General features: G+C 43.5%; 1 protein-coding gene across 1 annotated transcript in view; it reads right to left on the bottom strand.

Moving 5' to 3' along the window:
- Window positions 1–26,244, bottom strand: part of NME7 (NME/NM23 family member 7) — a 236,223-nt gene that overhangs the window by 81,614 nt on the left and 128,365 nt on the right. The gene's annotated exons all lie outside the window — the stretch shown is intronic.

The raw sequence follows: 26,244 nt of genomic DNA, 5'->3' as shown, positions 1-26,244 counted from the left end.
GACCCTAAACTGCCCAACCCTGTCCAATAAGGCATTTGCATTGTACAGGAGAAAGACAATTGGTGGAACGTAGCCAATAAGTTCAAGTGATTGTAAAGTCGAAGTTTCAAAAAATAATAACAAACATGTAATAGTGGAAAAATGGATATTACCGCGCTTATCAAAGGAGGGGAAACAGAGAGGGGAAGAAAGGGGGAGGGGAAATGAAAGTGATGAGAAGTGGAGGTACAGCTGCGGCACTGGAAGGTGTATCAAACCATAAGCAATTGAAAATGGGGAGGGTAGTGCTGCGCTAATCAGTGGTGAATGGATAAGTGAATAAACAGGTGGGGGAGGGGAATGAAAGTAGGTGTAATTGAAATGAGGAGCAATATAGCCCAAATGGCATCAGCATAAAAATAAATATAAATGATCAGTGAACAATAACAGTAATGGTGCAAATCATATAACTACACAGGTTCCTCTTAATGTGATGAAATACACTATAAGTAATGGTGCAAAAAATTTTTTTTTTCAGGTAACTGTGCTAAGTGACACTCCTATATTGGTGATAAACAGTCCATCAACAGAGTTTGAAAAATATTAGCAAAAAATATAAGTAAAATTTCAAAAGTCCAAGAAAGCAAAAGTGCAAGTGTAGGTCCGCAATATGGAGTGAGAGGAAAATGGGTATCCAGTGATCCTTTTAGGGTAAGTAAGGATGTCCCCTTACCTTACTGCTGTAAGGTAACAGCATATAGATCCAACCACATTAGATGGTTCACTCGATGGGCTCTGATCCAACAACGGCAGGTCCTCCTTGGGGTTCTCGTCCCAGATTGGTCAGTTTCTCGCCCCAAAGAAATAAAGCATCGATGGTGTGATACCGTTTTAAAAATTTTAATTCTCAAAGAAAATAGACAGGGGTACTCACATAATCCAAAATACAATTGAGCATGTAAAAAAGAGGGGCAATCTGTCGCCAACGTCACCTCCGATACCTCTCAGTGGACTCATGCGCATTCGTCACTATCATGTGACTTCCTCAGGAGTCCTGAGGAAGTCACATGATAGTGACGAATGCGCATGAGTCCACTGAGAGGTATCGGAGGTGACGTTGGCGACAGATTGCCCCTCTTTTTTACATGCTCAATTGTATTTTGGATTATGTGAGTACCCCTGTCTATTTTCTTTGAGAATTAAAATTTTTAAAACGGTATCACACCATCGATGCTTTATTTCTTTGGGGCGAGAAACTGACCAATCTGGGACGAGAACCCCAAGGAGGACCTGCCGTTGTTGGATCAGAGCCCATCGAGTGAACCATCTAATGTGGTTGGATCTATATGCTGTTACCTTACAGCAGTAAGGTAAGGGGACATCCTTACTTACCCTAAAAGGATCACTGGATACCCATTTTCCTCTCACTCCATATTGCGGACCTACACTTGCACTTTTGCTTTCTTGGACTTTTGAAATTTTACTTATATTTTTTGCTAATATTTTTCAAACTCTGTTGATGGACTGTTTATCACCAATATAGGAGTGTCACTTAGCACAGTTACCTGAAAGAAAAAAAAAAATTTTTTGCACCATTACTTATAGTGTATTTCATCACATTAAGAGGAACCTGTGTAGTTATATGATTTGCACCATTACTGTTATTGTTCACTGATCATTTATATTTATTTTTATGCTGATGCCATTTGGGCTATATTGCTCCTCATTTCAATTACACCTACTTTCATTCCCCTCCCCCACCTGTTTATTCACTTATCCATTCACCACTGATTAGCGCAGCACTACCCTCCCCATTTTCAAACATGTAATAGTATTACACAAAGCGGCCATGAACCTCCACCCCTGGGGTCCCCCACCTGCAATCTAGGCTCCTCCTCTTCTTGGAACACCCCCATAGGAAGCTCAAGACAATAAATCTACACTTATAAGGAAGTTTAACAAGTTTTTCTTAGTGCACAGGCTGCAAAGGGGGATCTGTGAGTAGTGCAAATGCTTTTTAAGTCTCTTTCTGTATGTCTGATGTCAGTTGTTTTGTTTGGAAATTTATTGGGGGTACAGGGTCAGTGTCAACAGCAATCTCTGCAATTCTGGACATGTGTTATTCCCACATGCACACAGATTATCTGTTTGAAAGCCTCCATGATGGGTTCCCTTTCCACCCCCCCCCCCTTAATCAGAAGGTGTGCCCATACCCACGGCAGTCCTTTCAAAAACAGAATAGTTACCATATACATTCAGTAATACTGTTTATAACATATCAGAGATCCATCCACACTAAACCATCTGCTGCCATCATCTAAAGCCACCTAAATAAGTAACTAGAGGATGGTAAACAAACCTAATCCTTACAATGACAGATGTGCAGGGTAGCTCGAAGCCACCCAAACCAAACACCAGCCTTTACATCGCCATGCCTTCTTAGATGATAAAAGCCAGTACACTATGCTCAGTCAGACAATCGCAACCACACAGAGTTGTTTGCTTTTTTTTTACTCCCATAGAGCTGCATGCAGGTGCCCTTAAGAAATTAATGGGTACACATCGGCTGTATGGACTCACTGGCATAGCTGAGTTTGATAGGTACGCATGGGCAAGTGCGCAGACTCAGATGTAGAGCCCATGCACCTGTCCCTGCATAAATGTCAAATTCAGCTGTGCGGGTGATCACATTCTGAAAGCATCTGTATGCAGCAGAAGTAAAAAACAAACAAAAAGAAACTGCCCTGCGTGCTGCACGGTACCGAGAACATGCCCCTACAAGAACATTTGAAGGATTAGACTACATCATTCACAAGGGTGGGTAATTCCTGCAGCTGTTTCAGCTGCCTGTGAGCAGGTAGCTGTGGTCGCCAAGTCCTGTACACTTCAATGACAAGTTTGCAGCAACTGCAGCTACCCGTGGCTGTCCTCCCAGCCAGCAATTACCAGCAGTGATCACTACTGGAAGTACCCAAATTGCATCCAGCAGCCATCACCGCAGGCAATTACTGGCTGGGCAGACAGAAATGAATTGAAGTGTACAGGGCATGGGGCCCTAGCTAGTCACTCACAGGTGGCTGAAACAGGTATACGAATCCTGCCGCTGTCATTTGCAAATTTTGTTGGGAACAATAATGTCTTGAAGTTAAAATATTTTTAAAACATAGTTCTATCAACAGACAGAATATAGCAATTATGCCTTGTACACACGATCGGTTTTCCCGGCGGTAAAAAGTCTGGCAGGAAAACCGAGAACCTGCTCGGTAGCTTTTTCCCACTACACACGGTCGGTTTTCCCGACAGGAAAACTGCCATGAGAGCTTTGGTCGGGAACCCCGGCCGTGTGTATGCTCCACTGCAGGTTTTCCCCATAGGGAAACTGCCGGCTTAAAAGTTGCCAGGAATCCCAGCGGGAAAAAAAGAGAACATGTTCTCTTTTTTCCCGCCAGGATTCCTGGTGGTTTTCCTGACGGGAAAACTGCAATGGAGCATACACACGGCCGTGATTCCCGGCCAAAAGCTCTCATGGCAGTTTTTCTGCCAGGAAAACCGGTCGTGTGTACGAGGCATAAGGCCCCGTACACACGTCCGAGAAACTTGACGGGCAAAACACATCGTTTTGCTCGTCGAGTTCCTTGTGAAGCTGCAGAGGATCTCGGCGAGCCATCTTTTCCCATTGACTAACGAGGAAATAGAGAACATGTTCTCTTTTTGGCACGACGAGATCCTCGTCGGTTTCCTCGGCGAAAAGTGTACACACGACCGGTTTTCTCAGTAGAATACGTCTCCCATAGAATTTCTGGCCGAATTCTGCCGAGAAACTCGGTCGTGTGTACGGGGCCTAAGACATGTAAATTGACTGATTAAAAAAAAGAGCATGCACAGAAAGTCTGTTAATATCTGACGATGATTGCAGATATCCAGATTGCTGGATTATCCGACAGAAATCAGCATTGTTAGGAAGGAATCTAATAAAAATGGGTTCTTTAAGATGCAATAAAAAAGGAACTGCAGGCAAACAGCTAAGTACAAAGTTGAAAAAGATATATGTGAACCGTGTTACCTGCCACTGGATTTGTAATTTTGCTCAGTCAGTCTTATTAACAGGGCACCCCAGCTAAATAGCACAGGCATGTCTTATAATTTGTACTGCAGTTTAACAATGCTGTCTGGTCTAGGACCAGCTCAGTACTGTGATTGGCCAAAAAAGAAACAGTAGAACACTAATGGGACAAAACAGGTTTGCATAATATCGCACCGCTCTGGATAGCTCTGCATGTTACCGAACTGCAAGGACAAGGCCCAGCTCTGCTGTGCAGTGACTTGAATGAGGTGTCACATTGTACACTTTCAATATGTTAAAAAAAAAAGGAGCTGTGTTATGCATTAAAATATGCATCACATCGCCCCTGCCACACAGCTCTGCAGCTCAAAACTCTGTGCAAGCAGCAGGGTTTTGGGCTGTGGGCTTGTGTAAACGGGCCCTACAGCTCTCCTTTCAAACCCTACACTATAAATGAACAAGGAAAAAGGACAAGCAGGAGACCGATGGGCACATCAGTCTTTCACTCTGGTCTCTTCTCCTATCACCATGCTTCTTGCAAAGCAGAACAAATGGTTGCCTCCTTGTGCTGCTTCTCCCTTCACTCTAAGCTCTGCTGTACATCAGATTGCAAGCTCATACCAAGTCAAGTCCCGATACATACACTGCTTGTATCAAAAAGGACCTTCAGCCTCCTGGGGATGATCCTGCCTCTCCACCCTCCTCCCTTCCTCTGCAGAAATAGGGCACTGCTTTTTTTTCTTCTTTTGTTGAATTCCGCCCTGCCTCCCCATGCACGTCACTTGCCTTAGGTGAATGACGCGTACTCTGCCTGCTGTACTTTTTGGGATATGTACGTCACATATCCCAGGAGGTATGTCCTTTCATTCAAGAACAGCCTATTGGTGCATCATCGAGAGGCCAGTGCACTGAACCCAGAAGAGCAGGCCTCTCGATGACGTCAGAGTGAAAATAGTGGCGGAGGACGGAGCTGTGGCTGGACATGAGAGGATCTAAAAAAAAGAAATAGGGAGGTCGGCCGGAGTTCCCCTTTTTAAAATATATTATTGAATACAGAGCTGCATAAATGTATGTCTTTTATATCTGCTTGAAGTTCAGCTTTAAAAAAATCATATGCAACTAACACATCTATTTACGTAGGATACAGTCTGATGAATTTAGAGCCAACAATAATGGGAATTTGTGTTGTGGAAAAAAGTTTTGTACATAAGAGAATGTTGAGAACATTGAGAACCAAGAGCCCAGCCTGCCAGCACAGCATTTATTTGGTTACTGTAAAAGTATACAATTACAGCGTGAGTTTTGTCTGTACTAGCTGAAGCAACCCTTCTACACAAGGCTTTCTGATTAGCTGTTTTTGCACAATCAGATCCTCCATTTTTTTCTAGCATATACTATTCAATGCGGATCATGTGAGCTCAAAACAGGTTTGGCCCTTACCAGCTCATGAAAACCAGCTTATGAAATCCGAAAATCTGTTTGCCCTCTTTACTGTACTTACAAACATACCCCCACGTATAGAACGATCAAGGATTAATACCTTTGTCTTTTTAACAGAGATTTAATATACACGTTGTGCATTTTATATCAGATGTTTTTCCTATTCTTCTGTGATTGCCCAAACAGCTTTACTTTTGTACAGCTCCCTACTCCTTCATCTCATAACTTATTCTTTATATCCGTTGGTGCAAAGTATTAAGCCTATAGAGCAGTTTTTCTCAACCTTTTAACAGAGGAACCCTTGAAATAACTTTCTGTTCTCTGGAGGACCCCTGCTGATAATTACTGTATCTAAAGCTCACTGTACATTTGAGGGATCGTTAATTGGAAGAATGCTTCTTACATTTAAGGTCAGTGGGAAGAATCCTTCTCTGAGGCCTCGTACACACGACCGAGTTTCTTGGCAAAAACCAGCAAGATATTTTTTTTGCCGAGGAAACTGGTTGTGTGTACATTTTCGTTGAGGAAACTGTCGAGAAACTCGACGAGCCAAAAAGAGAGCAAGTTCTCTATTTCGGGAGTCTCAAATTGGCTCGTCGAGTTCCTGGTCGGGCTGGTTTCCGACGAGAAACTCGAGCGTGTGTATGCTAAGAAACCCACGCTTGCTCAGAATAAAGTATGAGACGGGAGAAAAAGTAGCATTTGTAATGGAGATAACACATTTTTCAAGCTGTAACAGACTGAAAAGTGCAAATCGTCTCTTACCAAACTTTTACTTAACACGCAAACACATGAGATTAGCAAAACCAGCCCCAAGAGTTTAGCCAGTGGAATCGAACTTCCCCTGCCGTTGTATGTGTTGTATGTCACCGCGTTTGAGAACGAGGAGATTTTGTCTTAACTGTGTGTACGCAAAGCAAGCTTGTCGAGTTCCTCGACAAGCCTAACAAGGAACTCAAAGAGGAAAACGATGTGTTTAGCCCGTCGAGTTCCTCGGTCGTGTGTACGAGGCTTTACAGATCTTAAAAGATCATTGATGTCAGTGGGAGCTCATCTGAAACAAAGAAATCACTCCTTGCTCAAGGAACCCCCAGCAACCCCTGGAGGAACCCTATGTTATAGAAGGAGAGGGAACGTTTAAGGCACATGTGTCTAACACAAGGCACACAGGCCAAATCCAACCCACCAGGCTATTTCATGTGGCCCTTGCACCTCTCCTGCAGCTGCGACACTCCCCTCGCCTATGCCCCCACCTTGTCTCAGCAGCAGAGAGGGGGACAGAACAATGCCTACATATCTGCGCAGCCACAGCACCCGCTTAGACCCCATTCATACCTGAGCATTTTGTAGCTTGAAGCCCGAAGCTACAAAACGCTGGAGGGGAAAAAATCAATTATTCTCTATGGAGATGGTTCACATCTCCACTCCAAAACGCCAGAAACTCCAAAATGTCTGAAGTTCAAACAAGTTCTGGGATTATTTTTTTAGGCAGATTTGGGCGTTTTTTCTGCTTTTTACATTGGTGACCTTTTTACCTGTACAAAATCGCGGCAAAATCTCTGCAAAAACACAGTAAAAATGCACAACTTTCTGCCTGAAAAAAATAGCATTCAGTAGACTCTGGCAGTTGCCTCACCAAAACTTTCTGAGTCCTGGCTCTGCCCTCAGCATCTTCCTGGCTGCAGCACAAGGTAAGGGGGGTGCACTGTGATGTAACGGATGGTGGGGGACACTTGACTTCTAAAAAGGGGGGCTTTTCATGTGTGATGTAAAGGGGGTGGGGTGCTCTGGGCTTATGTCAGTGGGCAAGTGTGGTCTGATTTCAGTTGCATTCTGCTTTGTTGGAGATCAGTTCAAGATACATCTGAGAACATTCAGAGTTCATTGACAGCTGCAATTGATCTACAGTTGATCTCTTTCTGATATGTTTTGTCCTCCTTCTAGGCTGCATCAACCTACCTTTGCACTCCCATTGACTTGTATAGAGGGAGAAGAAGTTCCAACCAAAACAAAATCCCATTGACACAGGCCAAACTGGTACCACCACTGGTACCCAAAGCTACAATTTGCATAACCTCATACACAGCTGATTGCCCCAAATTTGGTAGAATTGCAAGACTGGGGCAGATGTAGGTGAAAACATGAGCATACCCCAAAATGTGTTAGAATTGCAAGACTGGGGCAGATGTAGTTGAAAACATGGTCGTTTGTTACAAACAAAATAGAGCTTGGACATGTAGCATTTCAGAAAGTAGACAAACAAACATATTTCCAGAGTGGAGTTTTAACTTCATGTAGCAAAAGTGCATCACTGACTGCTTGCCAATGAAAGCATACATTTAAAAAATTTAAATAGATATATGCATTTTTAGTCTTCTTTATAACACTGTGATCTTGCCCTCATTTATGACAAATTTGTTCGAAGCGACCAAAGTTTCACTGACAATTACAAAGAATGAGACATCTATATGTCCTCAAAACAACGTGTGCAAACCAGGGAGAGCCCCTCTGTGTTTCTACCAATTTAGCTGACTGATGGATGACATACTTGCTCAGAAAAGTCTTGCTTTCCTTTTTTCTATCCTCTTTTGGTAGTAAAGAAATTGAACATGTTGAAAAATCTCTTCTTTTGATAGTGATCATTCTACATGATCAGAAGTAGTCATTACTCTGCCTGCCTGACAGTGTGGCCTAATTGTAACATGCAATGCTCTAAACAGCTGTATTCCCTGCTTTATTACCTTACATATAGAAGAAAAATACTGAGCATTTGCCATAAATTGTCTAAAATGTTCTCTTCTGAAGATTCCACTATGTATTAGAAATAATTTTATTATTTATAGTTTTTATAGTGCCCATGTGTCTTTATATGACCACCATATGCAAATTACATAATCTTCCCATCTAATAAAATGATTAAGACATAAAAGCATTGTAAAAATTAAAGAGAGAACCATTTCATTGAAGAATGTCCAAGCACTTTCCACATGTGTCTGTCAGGAAACGTATGGAAAGTTGAACTGGAATTACTATTAATGATCCCAGAACAGGTCTCAAAAGACAGCAACATGAAGCAAAAAGTATGAGCTTTTATTTTTGCAAATCTGATTGATATACCATGTACCTAGGTATTCTGAAATGAGGAGTTGAGGTAACTAGAAAGGACAATAACAGCTTAACCACTTGACCACCAGGCACGAAAACCCCCTTAATCACCAGACCAATTTTCAGCTTTCGGTGCTCTCACATTTTGAATGACAATAACTCAGTCATACAACACTGTAACCAAAATTAAATTGTTGTCCTTTTTTCCCCACAAATAGAGCTTTCTTTTGGTGGTATTTGATCACCACTGCGGTTTTTATTTTTTTCGCTATAAATGAAAAAAGAAAGAACATTTTGTAAAAAAAATGAATTTTTCTTCATTTCTATTATAAAATTTTACAAAAAAGAAATTTTTCTTCATAAATTTGGCCTAAAATGTATACTGCTACATATCTTTGGTAAAAAAAAAATGTGATTATTTACCAATTACTGAAAATTGATCAATTTGATCACACCTGAAGTACTGACGGCCTCTCTCGTTTCTTGGGACCCTAACATGCCAGAAAAGTACAAATACCCCCCAAATGACCCCTTTTTGGAAAGAAGACATTCCAAGGTATTTAGAAAGAGGCATGGTGAGTTTTTTGAAGTTGTAATTTTTTCCCACAATTCTTTGCAAAATCAAGATTTTTTTTTTTTTTCACAAAATGTTAATATTCGCAGGTTATTTCTCACACACAGCATATGCATACCACAAATTACACCCCAAAACACATTCTGCTATTCCTCCCGAGTATGGCGATACCACACATGTGAGACTTTTACTTAGCGTGGCCACATACAGAGGCCCAACATGCAGGGAGCACCATCAGGTGTTCTGGAACACCCAGACCAATTCTGACATTTCTCTCCTACATGGAAAAATCATCATTTATTTGCTAGAAAATTACATAGAACCCCAAAACATTATATATGCTTTTTTAGCAAAAACCCTAGAGAATACAATGGCGGTCGTTGCAACTTTTTATCGCGCACGTTATTTTCGCAGCAATTTTTCGAATGCGTTTTTTTGGAAATAAAACAGTTTTGTGCTTTAAAAAAAAACACATTAAAGTCAGCCCAATGTTTTTGCATAATATGAAAGATGAAGTTACGCCGAGTCAATAAATACCCAATATGTCACCCTTCAAAATTGCACACGCTTGTGGAATGGCGCCAAACTTCGCTACTTAAAAATCCCCATAGGTGACGCTTTAAATATTTTTACTGGTTAAATCTTTTTAGTTGGAGAATGGGTCTAGGGCCAAAATTATTGCTCTCGCTCTAACGTTCACAGCGATATCTCACATGTGTGGTTTGAACACCGTTTTCATATGTGGGCGGGACTTACGAGTGCGGTCGCTTCTGTATACGAGCACACGGGAACAGGGGCGCTTGAAATTTTTCTTTATTTTTTTTATTGTTCATTTTACTTTATTTATTTTAGTTTGACATGTTTTTCCCCAAAAATAAATGTTTTGATCACTTTTATTTCTATTACAAGGAATGTAAACATCCCTTGTAATAGGAATATAGCATGACAGGTCCTCTTTACAGTGAGATATGGGGTCAATAAGACCTCACATCTCACCTCTCGGCTGGGAAGCCTGGAAGAAAAAAAAAACGATCCTGGCTTCGATCGTAGCGGTGAGTCGGAAGAAGCACCGGAGGGAGAAGGGAGGGGGGACGTCCCCTTTCGCCTCCTGTAAGAACAATCAAGAGGCGGAACAGCTGACATGATTGTTTTTATGGTGTAGGGAATCGCAGACTGAAAAAGAGGATATCTGAATGATGCCTGTAGCTGCAGGCATCATTCAGATATCCCTGCACAAAGTCAAGGACGTCATATGACGGCCGGCGGGCAGGAAGTGGTTAAAACGCATGTTTTTTTTCCCGGGTATTGTGCGGGGGTATTGCAGAGTATTGTGCGGGGGTATTGTGCGGGGGTATTGCAGAGTATTGTGCGGGGGTATTGCAGAGTATTGTGCGGGGGTATTGCAGTGTATTGTGCGGGGGTATTGCAGAGTATTGTGCGGGGGTATTGCAGAGTATTGGTGCGGGGGTATTGCAGAGTATTGGTGCGAGGGTATTGCAGAGTATTGGTGGGAGGGTATTGCAGAGTATTGGTGCGAGGGTATTGCAGAGTATTGGTGCGAGGGTATTGCAGAGTATTGGTGCAAGGGTATTGCAGAGTATTGGTGCGAGGGTATTGCAGAGTATTGGTGCGAGGGTATTGCAGAGTATTGGTGCAAGGGTATTGCAGAGAATTGGCTGATCACTGATCACATGCCGACAGCCGCGATTGCGGCTTTGTTTACTCCCGGGTACCGGACGTGACGTCATAACGTCGCGCCCGGGCCTCCGACGGTCATAGAGATGACTGGTGACCACATGGTCACCAGTCATCTCTATGCTTTCCAAGCAGCGCCGACCGATTCGCTCTCCGGGCCCCAGATGGCACGGGAGAGCCCAGAGAAGCACCGGATGGCGGCGGGAGGGGGGGACGTCCCCTCCCGCTGCCTATAAGAACGATCAAGCGCCGCTTTGATCGTTCTTATCGTGCACAGAATCAGCGGCTGAAGACGGCGATATCTGAATGATGCCTGTAGCTGCAGGCATCATTCAGATATCACCACACAAAGTCGAGGACGTCATATGACGTCCTCCGGTGGACAAGTGGTTAATGAAACAATATGACATCGTTTCATTAAGCAGCCAGAGCACCTTCATCATTAGTGAGCTCCTGATTCTCTTGTGTCTCTGCCGCTTGCGTCATAGCTATTACAACTGCAGGTAGCACTATCAATCACAGGTTTTGGACTTTGCTGCATAGCAACGAACATTTGTCATCCTAGTTAGGACTGATCAATGAGTCTTTGCTCACACAGGAAAGGCAGAGGTAATTTTCCACTGCAGTACACAGCAAGAAACTGGAAATCATCGACAGTAGTTTCTGACAGGCCATGGCTCACAAGAGTTATAGATTAACAAGGTTATAGTGGGGACAATGGTGCTGCTCATATACATGCTAATCAGAGAGTTCATTGGCTTGGGGTAAAGGTGCAAGGTGCTTTACACTATAAACGCATACAACGCCCATATAACTAATAAAAGCAATTTGTTTATTTGTCAAGGTTACGTAAGAGGAGGTAGAATATTGCACGAGTCAAATAATGTTGCTAAGTGGCAATGCCCCAAAGTACTCTGGGTCATAATTTTCAGTCTCATCCATTTGGTAACAGGGGTACATTTTTGCAGATCTCCTGAATTAACTTTATTCCAGAAAGTACCCACTGAGGTATTTGTTTTTTTTATCACAGGTATAAATATATATCACTGTAAATTTACGCAGGACTTTACATATATTGTACATTCAGATCAGTTCCTACCCTCAGGGAGCTTACAATCTAAGGTGCCTAACTCACATACATACACATAATAGGACCAATTTAGACAGGAGCCAATTAACTGGTTGTCGACCAGCCGCCGCAGTTCTACAGCGGCAGGTCGGCTCTCCTGCGCGAGAGCCCGTAGCTCTACGTCGGCAGGCGTGCCCCCCGTTCGCTCCTGACTCCCGCGCGCGTGCCCGGCGGTCGGGATCACCGCCGGGCACACGCGATCACTCGTTACAGAGCGAGGACCGGGAGCTGTGTGTGTAAACACACAGCTCCCGATCCCGTTAGGGGAGAAATGCCTGACTGTCTGTTCATACAGTGTATGAACAGCGATCAGTCATTTCCCCTAGTGAGTCCACCCCCCCTACAGTTAGAACACACCCAGGGAACATACTTAACCCCTTCCCCACCCCCTAGTGTTAACCCCTTCCCTGCCAGTGGCATTTTTATAGTAATCAATGCATTTTTATAGCACTGATCGCTATAAAAATGACAATGGTCCCAAAAATGTGTCAAAAGTGTTCGAAGTGTCCGCCATAATGTCGCAGTACCGGAAAAACACGCTGATCGCCGCCATTACTAGTAAAAAAAAAAATATTAATAAAAATGCCATAAAACTACCCCCTATTTTGTAAACGCTATAACTTTTAAACGCTTATTGCGATTTTTTTTACGAAAAAAAGAATACGTATCGGCCTAAACTGAGGAAATTTTTTTTTTATATATATATATTTTTGGGTGATATTTATTACAGTAAAAAGTAAAAAATATTATTTTTTTTCAAAATTGTCGCTCTATTTTTGTTTATAAGGAACAAAAATTGTTTCTGGACAGCCGCACTCTGAATTTTTTTTAACATTTATTAAAAGAAGGAAAGCACTACAAATCACAGCAACATAAAATAAAACCCGACTGCTGGCGCGTTTCGCACCGAAACTACTGCTTTGTCACCCAAACGAAGCACTAGTTTCAATGCGAAACGCGTCAGCAGTCGGGTTTTATTTTATGTTGCTGTGATTTGTAGTGCTGTCCTTCTTTTAATAAAGGCTACAATTTTTTCAAAGTGCGGCTGTCCAGAAACAATTTTTGTTCCTGCTTTGCTAAGTGCATTGCCTGCACCTGAGTTGTCTGCAATGGAGGAAATTCATCTGGGTTCCCACCTGGAGCGGCTACTCCCTTGCTATTTTTGTTTATAGCGCAAAAACTAAAAACCGCAGAGGTGATCAAATACCACCAAAAGAAAGCTCTATTTGTGGGAAAAAAAGGACCCCAATTTTGTTTGGGAGCCACGTCGCACGACCGCGCAGTTGTCAGTTAAAGCGACGCAGTGCCGAATCGCAAAAAGTGCTCTGGTCTTTGACCAGCAATATGGTCCGGGGGTTAAAGCGGAGTTCCGGCCACAATTTCACTTTTTAAATATAAATATCCCTGTAATACACAAGCTTAATGTATTCTAGAAAAGTTAGTCTGTAAACTAAGGTCCGTTTTGTTAGGTTGTTACAGCATTTAGACACTTTATAAAATAGAAATTGACTGGGGCCATCTTAAGTGTGGGCATCATGAAGCCAGACTGTATGACTTCCTGGATTTCAGCCTTGCAAATCTCGCACATGCTCAGTGCTGCACAAGCAGTGTCAGATCAGGTTTCAGCACCTGTGCTGTCCAAGTCACATTATTCTTTGAGACTGGGGAGTGCACAGACTCCTGGTAAGTTACACCCACTACATTCCCAGGTGTGCGGTGTAGCTTAGAAAGCTTAAGCACCTAGGTGCAGGAAGTGGGAAGATTAACTATTCTGCCTAGCAACAACACTTTGAAGGCATCTAAAAAAAAAAAAAATTTCGTAAAGGACTAATGAATTTTTTTTAAAACTACTGATGTAATGTTATATTTATGGGTGGAACTCCACTTTAAGTGGTTAACCTACCAGAATGTCTTTGGAGTGTGGGAGAAAACTGGACTTCCCGGAGGAAACCCGGCACAGGGAGAACATGCAAACTCTACACAGGTAGTGCCGTGGTTCGGATTAGAACCAATAACCCTAGTGCTTCTAGGTGAACATGTTAACCACTTAGCAACTGTGCTGCCCCCAAAAACTTCTAAGAGGTTGATTTTGTATATGAAAAATAGGATTCTCGAGAAATGAAGGATGGGAAACGAATGATTTGAGCACAAGGCAACATACACAACCTTTCCATGGACAAGACCTCTACTCACAGACAAGCCAACATATACAACTTGTCCAAAGCTGCATTACTTTTCATGCCTAGAGAGATGGGGGGGGGGGGGGAGCGTACATTTTTTTCCAGCCATCTATCTGCAGCGATAGGGCTGGCCATATATTATACAATTTTCTTGTACAATTTTTCCTTTAGATTACACTACATAGCGGAAGGTAAATCTGTCCCATTATTTGTTCCCTGCTGGAGAAATTGAATGGCTTGCTGGTCCATTCCTGCCTTTTTCAGCCTGACAGGGAAACCGATTTTTCACATCTATGGAAGGGTTTACTACTACAAAAAAAGACACATTTCACTGTGGTATCTTGTGCATACCTTACACCTTTAATTAGTATAAACCCCTATTCCAATAAAAAAAAAAAAATTTCACTAACTAATCATTAAACTAAATTTATCCATAACTTATCTATGATACAGTTGATTTGATGTAATACGCTGTATATAAGATATAACAATTTGCTGGGAATTACCTACCTTATTAATTGATTCACAAGTAATATTAAAAAAAAAAAAAAAACGATTTAAACTGAACATTTACAACTATGCTAAAAATTATAATAACTGCACTGTGATGTTGTACTGAAAAATAAATCAAGCTAACAACAGTGGTGTCGCTAGGGGGTGGCTACTGGGGCTATAACCCCAAATCTGGGGCCCATAGCCCGAGTCTCTAGGGCAGGAGTTGGCAACCCGTGGCACTTGTAATCGCACCCAGCCAGCCACTGCTGAATGCGGGCACCCGGCCCGCAACCATTTTCGCTGCTGTCCTCTTCATTGGACAGCGGCGATGGGCAGTATCACAGGGCTGGATGGTGGCGGGAACTGATGGAGTTAATTTTTTACATTAAACAGCAGGCGATTGGTTGCCGGGCAATTCTAACAACCAATCACCAGCCTGTTAATGTAAAATGTTAACTTCAGTAGTTCCCGCCTCCATCCAGCCCTTTCATGTCGAGCTTTGCTGCACTGCTTATTGTACATCTGTGCAAGGTAGGAGAGTTCTACCTACACAGTGTGCGTTTGTGGGGTGGGGTGCAGGGGACAGAGGACACTACAGTGGGGGGGGGGGTGCAGGGGACAGAGGACACTACAGTGGGGGGTGCAGGGGACAGAGCACGCTCCATTAGGGGGTGCAGCGAACAGAGGACACTACAGTGGGGGGTGCAGTGCTAGGCACTGGTGAGACTGCTTTGCTGGGCACAGATGAGGCTGCATTGCTCGGCACTGGTGAGGCTGCATTGCTCGGCACTGGTGAGGCTGCATTGCTCGGCACTGGTGAGGCTGAATTCCTGGCCACTGGTGAGATGTGGGCATAGGTGAGGCTGTATTCCTGAGCACTGGTGAGGCTGCATTCCTGGGCATAGGTGAGGCTGCATTCCTGGGCACAGATGAGGCTGCATAGATGGACACAGATGAGGCCTGCATTCTTTATGTAGTGCACTCCTGAGCCCTGCATTCTTCATGTAGTGCACTCCTGAGCCCTGGGGCTCTCTTGGGACCCTGATGTAAGGGGGAGACTCTCTGGGGACCCTAAAGTAAGGAAGGGGCTTTCTGGGGACCCTGATGTAAGGGGAGGCTCTGTGGGGACCCTGATGTAAGTAAGGAGGCTCTCTGGGGACCCTGAAGTAATAAGGGGAGCTCTGGGGACCCTGATGTAAGTGGGGGGCTCGCTGGGGACCCTGATGTAAGGGGGGATCCACACTCAGATATGTAACAATATTTTATGTATAATAGATATGTATATGTATATACAGTTACTCACAAAAGTGAGTACACCCTCACATTTTTGTAAATATTTTATTATATATTGTTTTTGTGTGACAACACTGAAGAAATTACACTTTGCTACAATGTAAAGTAGTGAGTGTACAGCTTGTATAACAGTGTACATTTTCTGTCCCCTCAAAATAACTCAACACACCATTAATGTCAAAGCCGCTGGCAACAAAAATAAGTACACTCCTAAGTGAAAATTTCCATATTGGGCCCAATTAGCCATTTTCCCTCCCTGGTGTCATGTGACTGGTTAGTGTTACAAGGTCTCAGGTGTGCATGGGGAGCAGATGTGTTAAATTTGGTGTTATCACTCTCACTCTCTCATACTGGTCACTGGAAGTTCAACATGGCACCTCATGGCAAAGAAGTCTCTGAGGATCTGAAAAAAATAATTATTGCTCTACATAAAGATGGCCTAGGCTATAAGAAGATTGCCAAGACCCTGAAACTGAGCTGCATCATGGTGGCCAAGACCATACAACAGTTAAACAAGACAGGTTCCACTCAGAACAGGCCTCGCCAAAGAAGTTAAGTGTACGTGCTCAGCATCATATCCAGAGGTTGTCTTTGGGAAATAGATGTAAGAATGCTGCCAGCATTGCCGCAGAGGTTGAAGGGGTGGGGGGTCAGCCTGTCAGTGCTCAGACCATATATACAACACACGGCATCAAATTGGTCGGCATGGCTGTCATCCCAGAAGGAAGCCTCTTCTAAAGATGATGCACAAAAAAGCCTGCAAACAGTTTGCTGAAGACAAGCAGACTAAGTACATGGATTACTGGTAGGGTTGCACCGACACCGATACTAGTATCAGTATCGGTTACAACACCGAGCATTTGCAGGAGTACTTGTGGTACCTAATTACTGGAACCATGTCCTGTGGTCTGATGAGACCAAGATAAACTTATTTGGTTTCAGATGGTGTAAAGCATGTGGGGTGAAAACCAGGTGAGCACTACAAAGACAAGTGTGACTTGCCTACAGTCAAGCATGGTGGTGGGAGTGTCATGGTCTGGGGCTGCATGAGTGCTGCCAGCACTGGGAAGCTACAGCTCATTGAGGGAACCATGAATGCCAACATGATAATGACCCCAAACACATCTCCAAGACAACCACTGCCTTGCTAAACAAGCTGAGGTTATAGGTGATGGATTGGCCAAGCATGTCTCCAGTCCTAATCCCTATTGAGCATCTGTGGGGCATCCTCAAATGGAAGGTGGGGGAGCGCAAGGTCTCTAACATCCACCAGCTCTGTGATGTCATGGAGGAGTGGAAGAAGACTCCAGTGGCAACCTGTGAAGCTCTGGTGAACTCCATGCCCAAGAGGGTTAAAGCAGTGCTGAAAAATAATGGTGGCCACACAAAATATTGACACTTCGGGCCTAATTTGAATATTTTCACTTAGGGGTGTACTCACTTTTGTTGTCAGCGGTTTAGACATTAATGGCTGTGTTTTGAGTTATTTTTAGGGGACAGAAAATGCACACTGTTATACAAGCTGTACACTCACTACATTACATTGTAGCAAAGTGTCATTTATTCAGTGTTGTCACATGAAAAGATATAATAAAATATTTACAAAAATGTGTGGGGTGTAATCACTTTGTGAGATACTGTAAATGCTGTACACATATACACACACATGTATATTATATACATGTGTATGCCTGCCCAAGCGTATGACTTTCTTTACTTCACTGCTATGGGCTCTAGCCCCAGGTTTTTTGTAGACCTAGCTACGCCCCTGGCTAACAAGCGAGTCTACAGCCTCATACACACGATCGGTCTTCCAACTGACTTTTCTCCGAAGGGTGTTGTCCGTGAACTTGGTATGCATACACACGGCAGGACTTTTTCAACCAACAAACACGAACGTAGTGACGTAATAGACGTATTACGTGGTTTTTCTGCTCTTTACCGCTACCCTTTGGGCAACTTTTGCTATTGTTGTCTGATCTTTAGCATTGGTTCTGAGCATGCGTGTTTGTACTTTGGACTTAAATCTGATGGACTTGTGTACACACAATCAGATTAGCCGACGTAGGACATTTGTTGCTGAAAATTTGTCTGTTCTCACAGCGAACATATGTCCGATGAAAAAGCGAAAAAGTGTCCGATGGAGCGTACACACAGTCGGATTGTCTGCAAAAACAGGTCCGTCAGAGGTTTGTTTTCAAAAAGTCTGATTGTGTGTACGGGCCTTAACATTACAAAATAATTGGTGCAATGACTTTGTATTCCTTTAAATAATTCACAATCAGAAAGAGAAATTATTTAATTCTCAGGATAATGCTGACTAGATGCATTGTTTTGCTGCCAAGGTATCCCATGCATTCAAAAGATAACATTTTGCAAAGATTTAGATAAGAAAGTATTTCAAGGCTGATACAAGCAACAAGGACACACAATGCTTTTTGGTACTATAAAGGAAAAGAAATGCCTGAATTAATAAAAATAGAACAAAAACGCATTCCTCTGCATGAATAACAGTTGTTATTTTTGTGGCCTCATTAACGACTCTGGGTCCTAAAAAAAACATATTATAAAGTATGTTAATGCAAAACTAAATACTCCTATCCCGTACAGCCAAGGAAGTTTGCTGTGCTAATGCTAGCAATAGACTGCATCTTATAGGTCATTTTTGATTTAGGCCATAGTTTCACTTTGGCTCCAGCAATGCGGCATCCTGCAGTTTCCCACCGGCTGCTAACATCTCTGAGTGTCTGGCTGCTTTCATTGGCTGGGCAGGGATGACATCACTCCCATGCATGCACAGGAGATCCGTCGGCTTCTGCATTGCCTAATTTCTACAGTAAGGCCCCTTTCACACTTGTGGACCGTGGGCCAGATTCAGATAGGTCAGCGGATCTTTAGATCTGTGTAACCTATCTGATTTACGTTACGCCGCCGCAAGTTTTTGAGGCAAGTGCTTTCTGAATAAAGCTCTAAAGTTGCGGCGGCGTATCGTAAATCCCCCGGCGGAATTCAAATTCTGCGGCTAGGGGGCGTGTAAAATTTAAATCAGGCGTGTCCCCGCACTGATCGAATAGCGCATGCGCCATCCGCAAATTTTCCCAGCGTGCATTGCTCCAAATGACGTCGCAAGGACGTCATTGGTTTCGACGTTAACGTAAATTACGTCTGGCCGTATTCGCGAACGACTTACGCAAACAACGTAAAAAATTCAAAACTCGGCGCGGGAACGACGGCCATACTTAACATAGGATACACCACACTTACCCCTCCTATAGCAGGGGTAACTTTCCGCCGGAAAAAGCCGAATAGAAACGACGTAAAAAAAAAAAACGCCGGGCGGTCGTTCGTTTCTGAATCGGCGTAAATGCTCATTTGCATATTCGACGCGTAAAAGATACGGAAGCGCTACCTAGAGGCCGGCCTGGAATTGCAGCCTAAGATCCGACGGTGTAAGTCACTTACACCTGTCGGATCTTAGGCATATCTATGTGTAACCTGATTCTATGAATCAGGCGCATAGATACGACAGCCGGACTCAGAGATACGACGGCGTATCAGGAGATACTCCGTCGTATCTTCTTTCTGAATCCGGCCCCGTATGTCTGCTTTTTCATCCATCCGTGTGCGGATGAAAAAAGGGACATACATTGATCCCTATGAGATCGCGGGTGTCAGCGGATGAACATCCGCTGACACCCGATCTCGCCTGCCTCCGCATTCCTCCGATTCTGCAGACGGAGGAAACCCCTATTTTTCCTTCCCTCTGCAGATCGGATGAACACGGACACACGGTCCGTGTTCATCCAATCCCCCCATAGGAGAGAGCAGGAAAAAGACAGGGCGGTCCCTGCACAGTGTGCGGGGACCGCCCTGTCATCCGGGGGCTCAGCGGGGATCAGCGGAGCGATCCCTGCTGAGCAAACAGAGGTTCACAGACCGGATCATTACTGATCTGCCCCGTGTGAAAGGGCCCTAAGGTATGAGTGCAGAGCTCACTGTGCAGGGGTGGACAGACAGGTGTGGACAGACATGTGCAGCACCATGACAACTGCAGATCAAACAAGAGGCTAAGATGTCCGCTTCCTTGGCTGTACATGATAGGAGCGTTTAGTTCTAAATTCAAAACTACTTCTACAGGCCTATCTCCCATTCCCACCATGTACAGGGTGGGCCATTTATATGGATACACCTTAATAAAATGGGAATAGTTGGTGATATTAACTTCCTGTTTGTGGCACATTAGTATATGTAAGGGGGGAAACTTTTCAAGATGGGTGGTGACCATGGCGGCCATTTTGAAGTCGGCCATTTTGAATCCAACTTTTGTTTTTGGTGTATCCATATAAATGGCCCACCCTGTATATTTCTGTTGAATAACAACTTCATAAAAAATAATGTTCTCTAGCAAGGAACATACATCCCACATTAATAATTATGCTAACAAAATTGATATGTGCTGTAAATTGCCTCCAGCATTGCTACTGTTTCTTCTTGCTAGAGGCTGCCATTTTGCTGAAGCCCAGATCCCCTGAACAGCAGTAAATCATAAAGTGAAACTAAACCCATTGCTTTAATGGTTTAAAAAAAACATTGCTGTCACATTTGCTTCTGTCCTTAACCAAAATATCAAACCATCAGATGGCTGGTGTCATAACTGATCATGTGTGCAGCACCATGGCAACTGCAGATCAAACAGAGGCTAAGATAGTAGCTTCCTTGGCTGTACAGGATAGGAGAGTTTAGTTCAGCTTTAAAGCTGTCAGCAGATCAGCCTCTAAGGCTATTTTCACACTGAGACGGTTTTCAGGGCTAGAAATAGCCTCTGTCAAATTTTTGACAATGAAGATTACACTCAAGCAACTTTGGATTTCCAGTGTGTGGCCATTTTCGATTCTTACCTATTTTTTTTTTTGCAGGGCGTTTTGGGAGCGATTATTACAGCATTCTTAAACCGCCCAAATGATGCTGCTTGCAGGACTTTTCGTAACGTCCCACAAGCGCACTGCCCCAGTGTGAAAAGACACTGCAATGAATGGGAGGTGGTTTTTGGGTGCTTTTCAGAGGCTAGTTCTAGCGCTAAAATGCCTGAAAACCGTCTCAGTGAAAAAATAGCCTTAGAGGCTGATCTGCTGACAGCTTTAAAGCTGAACTAAACCCTATTATTCTGTACCGCCAAGGAAGCTACTATCTTAGCCTCTGTTTGATCTGAAGTGGCCATGGTGCTACACACATGATCAGTTATGACACCAGCCATCTGATGGTTTGACATTTTGATTAAAGGGGTTGTAAAGGTAATTTTTTTCCCCCTAAATAGCTTCCTTTACCTTAGTGCAGTCCTCCTTCACTTACCTCATCCTTCCATTTTGCATTTAAATGTCCTTATTTCTTCTGAGAAATCCTCACTTCCTGTTTTTCTGTCTGTAATTCCACACAGTAATGCAAGGCTTTCTCCCTGGTGTGGAGAAAGCCTCTTGAGGGGGAAGGGGGCGAGTAGGCAAGTCAGGACACTCTCTACTTTGCAGATAGGGAAAGGAGCTGTGTGTTAGTGGGCGTCCTGACACTACTGCTCGCCCCCTCCCCCCTCAAGAGGCTTTCTCCACACCAGGGAGAAAGCCTCACATTACAATGTGTAGTTAAAGACAGAAGAACAAGAATTGAGCCTAGAGAAATGAGACCCACAAACAAATCTGCCCCCCTGAGAGACTGACCTATGGCTCCTTCTCAAAAGAAATAAGGACATTTAAAAGCAAAATGGAAGGATGAGGTAAGTGAAAGAGGACTGCACTAAGGTAAAGGAAGCTATTTAAGGAAAACATTTTTTTACCTTTACAACCCCTTAAAGGATAGAAGCAAATGTGACAGCAATGTTTTTTTTAAACCATTAAATCAATGGGTTTAGTTCCGCTTTATGCCGAAAGGCACCGCTAAAGCGCCGCAAAAACAAGCAGCCCTTTAGCGCTAATGGCACAGGCGCTCAGGGTGAAAGTAGCCTAAGGTCTCCCAAGTTCTTCCCTTTCGTCTAGCTAAACTCAAACTGATAACATACTGAGTGAATATCTGTTGTGGATATTAATTGAGATACCTTGGAACTTCAAATCACTGCCTCAGGCATACATTTCAAAATTGCTTGGCAGTATGCAGAAGAGTGGGTGGACATGTTGGGAAAGTAAATACGTAACAGCCAGTTTTATATGTAACAGGTGTGCAGAAAAAAAATAAAACTAATATGTTGATCCCAGGGGAGTAGCATGTTGCTACTTGGAGAGTATCAAGCAACAGTTCTCTTTTCAATGAAAACATATATAGACTGTCAAACTCTTTGTAATATCAAGTAATCTACTAGCCTTAAATATGCAGTGTAACAAATGAAAACATTTCTCTGGCAGAAAAAGGGCTAAGGGTGCACTAGGTCTTTTAGAGGCATGACAATTCTTTACCAATGTCAACTTCAACCAAAAGTACTGTGACAATTTTCTGAGCTTGTTATGACAAGGTCTGCACAGTATTCTTATGATGTCATTACCAGGAGGATTTCAGGGCGTCTAACTGCATTGCTGAACACACACACAACATCCTGTGGTCTGGTGCAGTATGAATACAGCAGTCAAAAGGTCGCACCCATTTGGGAAAATCAGAGATGTGAAAAACAAGTTCTCTGTATCATGATTTCTTTGGATAGAAATGGATAACATAATATTAAAGCAAATATTATTAATCCTAGATGAATAAAATGGCAAAAATACAGGATAAATATTGTAAAGGTACATTCAACCCTCTCAAGTACTGTTCTTTTAGTGTGGCTTGAGAAATACAAGCAATAATTTAAATTGTTTAAATTGGTCATAAACCTGGGCAAATAAAATTGACTAAATGATGAATAAAATCATAAGCTGGGGTGACCTTAAAATAAAACAAAAAAACATGTCAAAAGAATCAGTAGGTTTAGAGAAAGCCCAAAAAGCCTCTAATGCCCGGCGCTCTACAGTGCTAGCCACTGCCTTGTGGCAACACCTACATAATATGTGAAAATACTGTATTTGCTGGCGTATAAGACTACCTTTTACACTTAAAAAAACTGGCCAAAAAGCAGGGGTCGTCTTATACGTCGGGTCAGCTGCTTGGACGCCTGCTGGATGTGCGGTAATACTGTATGTAGCTTCGACTACATACAGTATATACCGCTTAGCCAATCCTCGTGAGCGATGTATTCAAATGAATATAGAGCCTGCTCGGATTGGAGTAACAACCTCTGCCAATCCGAGCAGGCTAAATACAGTAGCCTGCTTGGATTGGCTTTGAGAATCAGAGAGGCGTGGGCTGATGATGTTACAGCCTCTGCCAATCCAAGCAGGCTTTGTATTCATTAAAAGAATACATCACTCACCGTGATTGGCTCCAGCAAGAAGGAAGAAGAATATGGCTCCAGAAGGAAGAAATATGAAGTGTCAGAAGCCTCGGAAAGGGGGGTCGTATTATACGGTGAGTACAGGCAAAAAATCTTAAAAAATTGTAAAATTAGGGGGTCGCCTTATACACCAGCAAATATGGTAAATGAAAAAATCAAAAGCCTACAAAATTGTAAAGCAGCCACCACACATTTAAAAGGGTTGTAAAGGTACAGTTTTTTTCCCTAAATAGCTTCCTTTACCTTAGTGTAGTCCTCCTTCACTTACCTCATCCTTCCATTTTGCTTTTAAATGTCCCTTTTTCTTCTGAGAAACCCTCACTTCCTGTTCTTCTGTCTGTAACTCCACACAGTAATGCAAGGCTTTCTCCCTGGTGTGCAGTGTCATGCTCGCCCCCTCCCTTGGACTACAGGAGAGTCAGGACGCTCGCTACGTTGCAGATAAAGTAGCTGTGTGTTAGTGGGCGTCCTGACTCTCCTGTAGTCCAAGGGAGGGGGCGAGCACAACACTCCACACCAGGGAGAAAGCCTTGTATTACAGACATAAGAACAGGAAGTGAGGATTTCTCAGAAGAAATAAGGACATTTAAAAGCAAAATGGAAGGATGAGGTAAGTGAAGGAGGACTGCACTAAGGTAAGGGAAGCTATTTAGGGGAAAAAATTGTACCTTTACAACCCTTTTAAGGATTGGTAAGCTGAAACATATTAAAAGTTTGTTTTTGGGTTTACTAATACTTTACATGTCAAAACCATGTTTAGCGGCTTCTGTATCCATCAGATAAATTGACAAAATCTATTATCATTTTTGCTGTTTCACAATTTGCCTTTGAACTAGGAGCACATGCAGTTGCACCTGCTAAGTTCTCTGCTGTGAGGTTAACCACTTAAGGACCGGACCAATATGCTGCTAAATGACCCAAGGGGTTTTTACAATTCGGCACTGCGTCGCTTTAACAGACAATTGCGTGGTCGTGCGACGTGGCTTCCAAACAAAATTTGCGTCCTTTTCTTCCCACAAATAGAGCTTTCTTTTGGTGGTATTTGATCGCCTCTGCGATTTTTTTTTTGCACTATATACAAAAATAGAGCGAAATTTTTTAAAAAAAATCAATATTTTTTACTTTTTGTTATAGGAAAAATCAAATAAAGTAAATTTTAGTCAAACATTTAGGCCACATGTCTTTAGTAAAAAAAAAAATCACAATAAAAAAAAAATAGCTACCTAGCGGGAACAGCGACACGAATACAGCGATCAAAAAAAATGATCACTTAGTGACACTGGCAATAGGGAGTGAAAGGGTTAACTAGGGCGTTGATCAAGGGGTAAAACTTTATTAGGGGGGGGTACGGGGGCTACCCAGGACCTAACACTAACTGCCTGTCACACTGACACTTAGGCCCCTTTCACATGTCCGTTCCGCCTGTCCGTTCATTACAAGTCCGTTAACGGACTTGTAATGAATCCCTATGGGAACGCGTCCGTTAGCGGATGGAGCATCCGCTAGCGTCCGCCGGGATCCGGTTTTCGGACGGAAGAAACCCCTATTTTTCTTCCGTCCGGCGGAACGGAACTGATGCAGATGGACAGACGGTCCGTCTGCATCCGGTTCCCCATAGGGCAGAGCGGAGCTGAGACAGGGCGGTCTCTGCACTGTGTGCGGGGACCGCCCTATCCGCCAACAGCTCAGCGGGGATCCCCGCTGAGCCGACGGAGCGGACAAAAGAAACTGACAGGACGTGTGAAAGAGCCCTAAATGCAGTGATCAGTACATATATGATCACTGCATTCAGTGACACTGTGACAGGGGGGTGGGGGGGGGGATGATCGCAAGGGGTTAATGTGCCTGCGTGTACTGGTGTCAGTGTAGTGTTGTGCAGACTCACTGTGTGATGTGATCTCTCCTCAGCGGCGGTTGAAAATACCGCCGAGAGGAAAGATCAAATCACTTCCCTCTTCCTGTGTTTACACAGGAGGAGGGAGTGACACGCAGGGGGAGCGCGTGGATTGGCTGAGAGCGATCCGGAGGGGGAGGACAAAAACGAACAGCCGCCCCCTCATCCTGGATCGCTCGGACAGCCACGGGAACCGCCGCATGTACTGGGGGGTCCCGAAAAGACCCCCGATCCACATCTAGGCAGGTAGGTACAGGTACGTTGATGTGCCTGTCCGTGCCATTCTGCCGACGTAAATGTACATGCGGCGGTCCGGAAGTGGTTAACTAGCGTTCTCATGGCAAGGAGCATTTTACATCTGGCCATTGCGATCCCAAAGAGGTTCAGGTATTAATTTTAGTGAAAAGAAGGCTGGCCAAATGACCTTTAACCACTTCCATACCAGGCACTTACGCACCTTCCGGCCCAAGCCAATTTTCAGCTTTCAGCACTGTCGCACTTTGAATGGCAATTGCGCGGTCGTGCGACGTGGCTCCCAAACCAAATTGGCGTCCTTTTTTCCCCACAAATAGAGCTTTCTTTTGGTGGTATTTGATCACCTCTGTGATTTTATTTTTTTGCGCAACAACTAAAAAAAGACTGAAAATGTTGAAAAAAAATTACGTTTTTATTTTTTTCTGTTAATTTTTTTGTAAATAAAAGGATTTTTGTACTCACCGTAAAATCCATTTCTCTGAGTTCATAGACGGACACAGCATCCTTTGACCTTAGGGTTATGCTTCTTCCTACCAGGAGATTTAGGCAGAATTCTACAGCACTTAAGGTGTTAAAAACTTTCCTTCATGCCGCTCCTCCCAGGGGGCGTGGCTCCCCCAGGCATAACCCCCACTCTGCTTTAGCAGCCTCAGTTCGTAACAAGCAGTACAAACAAAGGAGGGGTGGGTGCTGTGTCCGTCTATGAACTCAGAGAAATGGATTTTACGGTGAGTACA

This window comes from Rana temporaria, chromosome 2, assembly GCF_905171775.1.
Source record: "Rana temporaria chromosome 2, aRanTem1.1, whole genome shotgun sequence".
In the NCBI taxonomy this organism is placed as follows: domain Eukaryota; kingdom Metazoa; phylum Chordata; class Amphibia; order Anura; family Ranidae; genus Rana; species Rana temporaria.
This window is presented reverse-complemented; position numbering and strand designations above follow the sequence as displayed.